The sequence below is a fragment of the Triticum aestivum genome, chromosome 7A (genome assembly GCF_018294505.1).
Source record: "Triticum aestivum cultivar Chinese Spring chromosome 7A, IWGSC CS RefSeq v2.1, whole genome shotgun sequence".
Taxonomy (NCBI): domain Eukaryota; kingdom Viridiplantae; phylum Streptophyta; class Magnoliopsida; order Poales; family Poaceae; genus Triticum; species Triticum aestivum.
In genome coordinates this window covers 680,624,926-680,632,105 of record NC_057812.1, presented here as the reverse complement: position 1 = coordinate 680,632,105, position 7,180 = coordinate 680,624,926, and positions in this window count along the sequence as shown.

Sequence of the window (7,180 nt, the reverse complement as noted above, 5' to 3'; positions counted from 1 at the left end):
CGGGCTGACTCTCCGGGCTATTGAGTTATATGACTCAAATCGTCCGCATCCGGGGGTCGGACATAAGTCCGTAGAAAATTTGCCCGAAAAGCGTCTTCGAGCTCTTCCCAGCTTCCAATGGAGTTTTTGGGGAGGCTTTTAAGCCAGTGCCGAGCATATAGTCCTCAATCCAGACCCCAGGGTCTGTTGTTCCGTCGTATGCCTCTATGTTTATGGGTTTGAATCCCTCTGGAAATTCATGGTCCAGCACCTCATCGGTGAAACATAGGGAGTGTGCGGCACCCCTGTATCTGGGTGTACCGCGTTGTTCTGATGTTTGTTGTGTTACATCATATGCTGGGGCACGCTTGCGTGGTCCATAGATGGATCTGGTTGCGTCGTCCTTTTGGTGCGAGCCCTCATGTGGATCGTGTATCGGCTTGTGAGTGGCGTTATTTGCCGCTCCATGCTGGCCGTGAGGTCGTCTATCCGGCCAGGTGGCCGTTTTGATTTTTGGTTGTGGGGGATCTAGGGCCTCCTCATCGAACTCGGGTAGCAATTTCCGCTTCGGGTAGCTCTTGGTGGGGCGATTACCACCATACTTCGCTGCTGTGTTGAGTACTTTACTCCATCTGATTTGGAGTGTGTCCTGCGCAGCCTTGAGCCTTTGCTTCTGCTTTTTCAGACTCCTCACGGTGGCAACAAGCCTTTGACGGGCATTCTGCTGCTCCGGGTGCCTGTCCGGCGTTATGTCATCCGGACTATTATCTTTGACAGAATTGGTTTGTTCGGTTTGATTCTCCATATTGCCGTGGTCCCGCAGTGGTTCGCCCTGCTCCAACGCTGGGTCTGTATGATCATTATTTCTGCCGAGGCGGGATTTGGGGTGGCGCTTACGCCGCCGCTTTGACTGCTTCTCGAGGGGACAAGCCTTCGTTGCGTCCTTCCGTTCCTCGTCGTCGTCTTCTTTTGGTGTGTCCACCATGTATACGTCATATGATGAGGTGGACGTCCAGCGCCCTGTGGGCGGTGGTTCCTCTTCGCCTCCCGCATCGTCGTTCATACCGTCGATGTCTTCGGAGTCGAAGTCGAGCATGTCGGTTGAGTCATCGACAGTGGCTACTAAGTGGGTGGTGGGTGGGCCTCGAATTTCTTTGTCGTCCGCGTCCCAATCCTGCTGGACATAGTTCGGCCAGGATTCTCCTGACAAGGAGAGAGACCTTAATGAGTTCAGTATGTCGCCAAAGGGCGAGTGCTGAAAAATATCCGCGGAGGTAAAATCCATGATCGGCGCCCAATCAGATTCAATGAAAGCACCAATGTCGGTGTCAAAACCGGCGGATCTCGGGTAGGGGGTCCCGAACTGTGCGTCTAAGCCGGATGGTAACAGAAGGCAGGGGACACAATGTTTTACCCAAGTTCGGGCCCTCTTGATGGAGGTAAAACCCTACGTCATGCTTGATTAATATTGATGATATGGGTAGTACAAGAGTAGATCTACCACGAGATCAGAGAGGCTAAACCCTAGAAGCTAGCCTATGGTATGATTGTATGTTGTGGTTGTTGTCCTACGGACTAAAACCCTCCGGTTTATATAGACACCGGAGAGGATTAGGGTTACACAAGGTCGGTTACAAAAGAGGAGATATCCATATCCGTATTGCCTAGCTTGCCTTCCACGCCAAGTAGAGTCCTATCCGGACACGAGACAAAGTCTTCAATCGTGTATCTTCATAGTCTAACAGTCCGGCCAAAGGATATAGTCCGGCTGTCCGGAGACCCCCTAATCCAGGACTCCCTCAGTCATGCACCCTCGAAGAGTGGTCTATTTCTATTGAATCTCGATAGTAGTGATACACATATTCATAATATTGAAGCCAAAAGATGCAGAGTTGATAATGATAGTGCAACTTATTTGTGGCACTACCGTTTAGGTCATATCGGTATAAAGCGCATGAAGAAACTCCATACTGATGGACTTTTGGAACCACTTGATTATGAATCACTTGGAACTTGCCAACCGTGCCTCATGGGCAAGATGACTAAAATTCCGTTCTCCGGAACTATGAGCGAGCAACAGATTTGTTGGAAATCATACATACAGATATGTGTGGTCCGATGAATATTGAGGCTCGTGACGGGTATCATTATTTTCTCACCTTCACAGGTGATTTAAGCAGATATGGGTATATCTACTTAATGAAACATAAGTCTGGAACATTTAAAAAGTTCAAAGAATTTCAGAGTGAAGTTGAAAATCATCATAACAAGAAAATAAAGATTCTATGATCTGATCGTGCAGGAGAATATTTGAGTTACGAGTCTGGTCTTCATTTGAAACAATGCGGAATAGTTTCGCAACTCACGCCACCCAGAACACCACAGCATAATGGTGTGTCCAAACGTCGTAATCGAACTTTACTAGATATGGTGCGATCTATGATGTCTCTTACTGATTTACCGCTATCATTTTGGGGTTATGCTCTAGAGATAGCTGCATTCACATTAAATAGGGCACCATCAAAATTCGTTGAGACAACGCCTTATGAACTATGGTTTGGCAAGAAACCAAAGTTGTCGTTTCTTAAAGTTTGGGGCTGCGATGCTTATGTGAAAAAGCTTCAACCTGATAAGCTCGAACCCAAATCAGAGAAATGTGTCTTCATAGGATACCCAAAAGAGACTGTTGGGTACACCTTCTATCACAGATCTGAAGGCAAGACTTTTGTTGCTAAATTTAGAATCTTTCTAGAGAAGGAGTTTCTCTCGAAAGAAGTGAGTGGGAGGAAAGTAGAACTTGATGAGGTAACTATACCTGCTCCCTTATTGGAAAGTAGTTCATCACAGAAACTGGTTCATGTGACACCTACACCAATTAGTGAGGAAGTTAATGATGATGATCATGAAACTTCAGATCAAGTTGTTACTGAACCTCGTAGGTCAACCAGAGTGAGATCCGCACAAGAGTGGTACAGTAATCCTGTTCTGGAGGTTATGTTGCTAGACCATGACGAACCTACGAACTATGAAGAAGCGATGGTGAGCCCAGATTCCGCAAAATGGCTTGAAGCCATGAAATCTGAGATGGGATCCATGTATGAGAATAAAGTGTGGACTTTGGTTGACTTGCCCGTTGATCAGCAAGCCATCGAGAATAAATGGATCTTCAAGAAGAAGACTGACGCTGATGGTAATGTTACTATCTATAAAGCTCGACTTATTGCAAAAGGTTTTTGACAAGTTTAAGGGATTTACTACGATGAGACCTTCTCACCCGTAGCGATGCTAAAGTCTGTCCGAATCATGTTAGCAATTGCCGCATTTTATGATTATGAAATTTGGCGAATGGATGTCAAAACTGCATTCCTGAATGGATTTCTGGAAGAAGAGTTGTATATGATGCAATCGGAAGGTTTTGTCAATCCAAAGGGAGCTAACAAAGTGTGCAAGCTCCAGTGATCCATTTATGGACTGGTGCAAGCCTCTCGGAGTTGGAATAAATGTTTTGATAGTGTGATCAAAGCATATGGTTTTATACAGACTTTTGGAGAAGTATGTATTTACAAGAAAGTGAGTGGGAGCTCTGTAGCATTTCTAATTTTATATGTGGATGACATATTGTTGATTGGAAATGATATAGAATTTCTGGATAGCATAAAAGGATATTTGAATAAAAGTTTTTCAATGAAAGACCTCGGTGAAGCTGCTTATATATTGGGCATCAAGATCTATAGTGATAGATCAAGATGCTTAATTGGACTTTAACAAAGCACATACCTTGACAAAGTTTTGAAGAAGTTCAAAATGGATCTAGCAAAGAAAGGGTTCTTGCCTGTGTTACAAGGTGTGAAGTTGAGTAAGACTCAATGCCCGACCACTGCAGAAGATAGAGAGAAAATGAAAGATGTTCCCTATGCTTCAGCCATAGGCTCTATCATGTATGCAATGCTGTATACTAGACCTGATGTGTGCCTTGCTATTAGTTTAGCAGGGAAGTACCAAAGTAATTCAGGAGTGGATCACTGGACAACGGTCAAGAACATCCTAAAATACCTGAAAAGGACGAATGATATGTTTCTCGTTTATGGAGGTGACAAAGAGCTCGTCGTAAATGGTTACGTCGATGCAAGCTTTGACACTGATCCGGACGATTCTAAATCGCAAACTTTATTAAATGGTGGGGCTGTCAGTTGGTGCAGTTCTAAACAAAGCGACATAGCAGGATCTACATGTGAAACGGAGTACATAGCTGCTTCGGAAGCAGCAAATGAAGGAGTTCATATCCGATCTAGGTGTCATACCTAGTGCATCGGGTCCAATGAAAATATTTTGTAACAATACTGGTGCAATTGCTTTGGCAAAGGAATCCAGATTTCACAAGAGAACCAAGCACATCAAGAGACGCTTCAACTCCATCCGGGATCAAGTCCAGGTGGGAGACATAGAGATTTGCAAGATACATACGGATCTGAATGTTGCAGACCCGTTGACTAAGCCTCTTCCACGAGCAAAACATGATCAGCACCAAGGCTCCATGTGTGTTAGAATCATTACTGTGTAATCTAGATTATTGACTCTAGTGCAAGTGGGAGACTGAAGGAAATATGCCCTAGAGGCAATAATAAAGTTATTATTTGTTTCCTTATATCATGATAAATGTTTATTACTCATGCTAGAATTGTATTAACCGGAAACATGATACATGTGAGAATACGTAGACAAACAGAATGTCACTAGTATGCCTCTACTTGACTAGCTCGTTGATCAAATATGGTTATGTTTCCTGACCATAGACAAAGAGTTGTCATTTGATTAACGGGGTCACATCATTAGGAAAATGATGTGATTGACTTGACCCATTCTGTTAGCTTAGCACTTGATTGTTTAGTTTGTTGCTATTGCTTTCTTCATGACTTATACATGTTTCTATGACTATGAGATTATGTAACTCCCATTTACCGGAGGAACACTTTGTGTGCTACCAAACGTCACAACGTAACTGGGTGATTATAAAGGTTCTCTATAGGTGTCTCCAAAGGTACTTGTTGGGTTGGCGTATTTCGAGATTAGGATTTGTCACTCCGATTGTCGTAAAGGTATCTCGGGCCCACTCGGTAATGCACATCACTATAAGCCTTGAAAGCAATGCAACTAATGAGTTAGTTGCGGGATGATGTATTACGAAACGAGTAAAGAGACTTGCCGGTAACGAGATTGAACTAGGTATTGAGATACCGACGATCGAATCTCGGGCAAGTAACATACCGATGACAAAGGGAACAACGTATGTTGTTATGCGGTTTGACCGATAAAGATCTTCGTAGAATATGTAGGAGCCAATATGAGCATCCAGGTTCTGCTATTGGTTATTGACCGAAGACGTGTCTCGGTCATGTCTACATAGTTCTCGAACCCGTAGGGTCCGCACGCTTAAAGTTAGATGATGGTTATATTATGAGTTTATATGTTTTGATGTACCGAAGGTAGTTAGGAGTTCCGGATGTGATCATGGACATAATGAGGAGTCTTGAAATGGTCGAGACATCAAGATCGATATATTGGACGGATATGTTTGGACACCGGAAAGGTTCCGGAAGGTTTCGGACATTTATCGGAGTACCGGGGGTTACGGGAACACCCCCCCCCCCCCTCGGGAAATAATGGGCCTTGTTGGGCCTTAGTGGAGAGAGAGAGGGGGGCCGGCCAGGGCAAGAGGCGCGCCCCCTCCCCTTGAGTCCGAATAGGACAAGGAAAGGGGGGCGCCCCCTTGCCTTTCCCCTCTCCCACTCCTTCCTTCCCCCTCCTTCTTGGATTAGGAAAGGGAGGGGCAAACCTACTTGGAGTAGGTTTCCCCCTCCTAGGGCGCGCCACCCCCTTGGCTGGCCCTCTCTTCCTCACCCCCCTTTATATACGGAAGAGGGGGGCACCCCATAGACACAACAATTGATCTCTTGATCTCTTAGCCATGTGCGGTGCCCCCCCTCCACCATAATCCACCTTGATCATATCGTAGCGGTGCTTAGGCAAAGCCCTGCGTCGGTAGAACATCATCATTGTCACCACGCCGTCGTGCTGAGGAAACTCTCCCTCAACACTCGGCTGGATCGGAGTTCGAGGGACGTCATCGAGTTGAACGTGTGCAGAACTCAGAGGTGACGTGCCTTCGGTACTTGATTGGTCGGATCGTGAAGACGTACGACTACATCAACTGCGTTGTGCTAACGCTTCCGCTTTCGGTCTACGAGGGTACGTGGACACATTCTCCCCTCTCGTTGCTATGCGTCACCATGATCTTGCGTGTGCGTAGGAAAATTTTGAAATTACTACGTTTCCCAACAGCGACACCCATGGGTCTCTGGGCAACGGCCCAATCACAAGCTTTGCCCATTATTAAAAGTTCTAGGCCTCCTTATCCAGATCAGAGCCTAGTCTCCACCGAGGACAAAGACCGTGCCAAGACCACCCATCTCCGTTCCCTCGCCATCCAACAAACCAAGGGGAGAACGAAACACTATCGCCTCAAGGCTTGCCGAAGAACCTACTTGGACATTCTTCCAAGTAGTTGCCCTAGCATTCGATAAAATAACCCCATGCACAATTGCCATTATATAGGGTCAATGACTGTCATAGGAGGCCACCACGACTCTATGGAAGTCCAAGAATGGCACTAGCTCATAATATCATCAATATATGGTTGTGGGTCGAGCTCAATGGGCACCCCCACCGATCCACGCTCGGATCTGGGCTGGCAAGGAACCCACCGGTGGCATGGCCCAACACACGAGGGGGTCAAGTATCCACAACACACCTGATCATAACCACCCCAACCCAGGTTGGTGGTCCTCATCAAGCCTCATAACTGCGCATTACAGGCTCCTGGCAGTGCTCCCAATCACCTCGCAGTCACAGTCGAGATGAACACCGCCCCCTCCTCCCCCTCCCCCCGACCATGGCCACCCTAAACTAGTTTGTCGACCACAGGACAACCATCCCGCGGAGGCACATCAACCTAGGGTTCGAGTTGTGGGCGTCTCCCCCAGGTAGCACACGTGGAAGAAGGAAAGGGGGATGACAACCATGTCGCAATGGTCAGTGACACAAGGTTTTGTCTATTGCCTTCAATTTCTTTTCGCTCGAAGGAGTATATACTTGTACCGTACCCAACGTACACATACCTGCGAGGGTGGCCCTGACGTTTGGG